This window comes from Alligator sinensis, unplaced genomic scaffold (assembly GCF_000455745.1).
Source record: "Alligator sinensis unplaced genomic scaffold, ASM45574v1 scaffold579_1, whole genome shotgun sequence".
In the NCBI taxonomy this organism is placed as follows: domain Eukaryota; kingdom Metazoa; phylum Chordata; order Crocodylia; family Alligatoridae; genus Alligator; species Alligator sinensis.
The window spans coordinates 1058904-1061166 of record NW_005842023.1 but is presented as its reverse complement, the minus strand read 5'-3'; the positions used below and the strand labels follow the sequence as shown (position 1 = coordinate 1061166).

The 2263-nt window shown below is 50.5% G+C and overlaps 1 protein-coding gene across 1 annotated transcript in view; it reads left to right on the top strand.

The window, feature by feature from the left end:
- Positions 1-1488: 1488 nt before the first annotated feature.
- NQO2 (N-ribosyldihydronicotinamide:quinone reductase 2) overlaps positions 1489-2263 on the top strand; it is a 15767-nt gene continuing 14992 nt past the window's right edge. Inside the window, exon 1 of the mRNA XM_025202377.1 lies at positions 1489-1717. The gene's annotated coding sequence lies outside the window, so the exon portion shown is untranslated. The remainder of the gene's footprint in view (positions 1718-2263) is intronic.

Genomic DNA, 2263 nt, shown 5'->3' with positions numbered 1-2263 from the left:
TTTTTGGCATTGATCCTTTCCTGAATGTTGTCAGAGGATGAGTTGTTGTTGGGAGTGGGTTCAGTTTGGTCGTGGAAATATTCTTTGAGGCGCAGGCATCAGAAGAATTCTTCTAGTTCTCCACATTAAAGTATTTTATTAGGGTATTTTTCTGGACAGAAATTTAGACCTTTAGAAAGGACAGATTTTTCAGTTTTGGTAAGCGTGTGTGTGGAGAGATTGATAATATTTGTGGGTTGGTTGCTGGAACGGGGCAGAGCAGCTAGAATATACTGGGTCAATACAAATATGAACTCACAGCTGCCACATGTAAAAAACACGTGTTGACTTTCAGGGATACATGTTGTAGCTGTACTGATCTAAGAATTATAGGCAAACAAAACTCCTGGGCTGGAGACAATATTTTTTATTAGACCAACTAAATAGTAGCAAAAAAAATTCTTTCTTTGCAAGCTTTCAGGTCCCAACACCCTCCTTCCAAACGCCATTTGGAAGTAAAGAAAGTACTTACATACATATAAGATTGAGGCTTTTGATCTGTAATTGTAGTCCTTCTGTCTGCAGGCATAAGATATGAATACCTCAAGTAATCATAAGCTATTAGTAAATATTTATTTAGCTATCTTTATTTGCTGTCTTTGTTTGATAATGCTCATCTTACCTGAGTAGAGATTATGGAACAAATGGAACAGCAGGCCACATAGCCAATATTTATGATTTCTTTTTCTTTGAGGGGAGGGGTGCAGTGGTGCAGCCACACACCCCTTTTTGACTGTATGTCATCATGGGAGCATCCAGGGACTTTTTAAAAGCAGGTAAGAATCCCTCCCCCCTTGTGCTCAGAGGCACGTCCCCTCTCCTTCCCTTCCTTTCCCCTCCTCCCCAGCCTACCAGCTTCTGCTTCCCCTACTGCCCCCAGGGCTAAGGGAGGCTCTAGAGATGCCCCTGCCTGCTCTAGCTGGGAGAGAAGGAGACATGCCTCTGAGCCCAGAGTGGGAGAGGGGAATTTTTACCTGCTTTGTGGGTGCATCTGACATGCTAACTCACATGGACACCCTCCCTGGAGGAGTTCTGGTATTCAGAGCAGTAATCTTAGCCTCTGGGTATGTCTTTTAGGTCTGGATGCCTGTATGCATATGCCCATAGATGTCTGGTAGTGGCTGTGGAGCACTGGGAGGCATGAGGTATGAAAGGAAGGAATATGTGTTGGGGAGGGGTGTGTGTGTGTTGGGATGGGTATGGAAGGGGTCAATGTGTGTGTGTGTGTGTGTTGGGGAGGAGTATAGAAGGGGAGAGTGTGTGTGTGTGTGTGTGTGTGTGTTGGGGAGGGGTATGGGAGGGGAGAGAGTGTGTGTGTTGGGGAGGCATACGGAAGGGGAGTGTGCGTGCGAGTTGAGGTATGGAAGAGGTACGTGTAGAAGCGGTGGGGGGGACGTGTGTCCGGGGAGTGTCTGAGCACAGCGCCGGGGAGGAGCGGGGAGACGAGCCGGGCTCGGACAGCAGCAGGAGAGATACAGATGCAGCCCCCTGACTGGCTGGTGCTGGGGGTGGGAGCTGCCAGCTTCCTCCTATTGGTGCGAGGCGGAGCCGGCGTGGGGAGCAGGGGAAATCAGGGCCGGAAGGTTTCGCTTGCAGGCGCTAGTCCTGGCCGCACTCCCCGCCCGCCCCAGAGCCGCGCCGCGCCCGGGAACAGCACCCCGCCGGGGCCCGGCCGCAGGTGAGGGGCGAGTCGCAGAAAGCGGCAGGCAGCGGTGCCTGGCAGGGAACAGTAGGGAACCAGGACTTGGTGGCCCAACAAAAAAAAAAGCGCTTCTCGGCTTGTGATAGGGAGAGCAAAATAGCAGGCAGATTTTAATGGAGGCAAGGGACCAGGTCCTTTGGTGTAGCCAGGTCTAGAGAGGAGGGGACTTGCAGAGGTTTCTCACAGGTAGGCCATTTTTCTAGATCATCAGCAGGATGGTTTGACCAGTTGTGACATGGAGGAGTCAGGAGGCTGTGTGAAAGACAGAGGTTTATTCCCCACCACGCACGTACGCACGCTCGCTCGCTCACTTTCTCTCTCTCTCTCTCTCTCTCTCTTCCTGTGGCAGTTAAGATAAGGGTTGCCCGTTGTCAGAGCTGCCTCCGGAGGCTGCGTAGCACATTTTATTGCAGTGCTGCAATGACGCTGGTATCACGTATCAGGGTGTTTCACAAAGTAACGATGTGGTTATTTTAATGGAGCTAATGCAGCTCTGACAACAGGCAACCCTTATCTTAACTG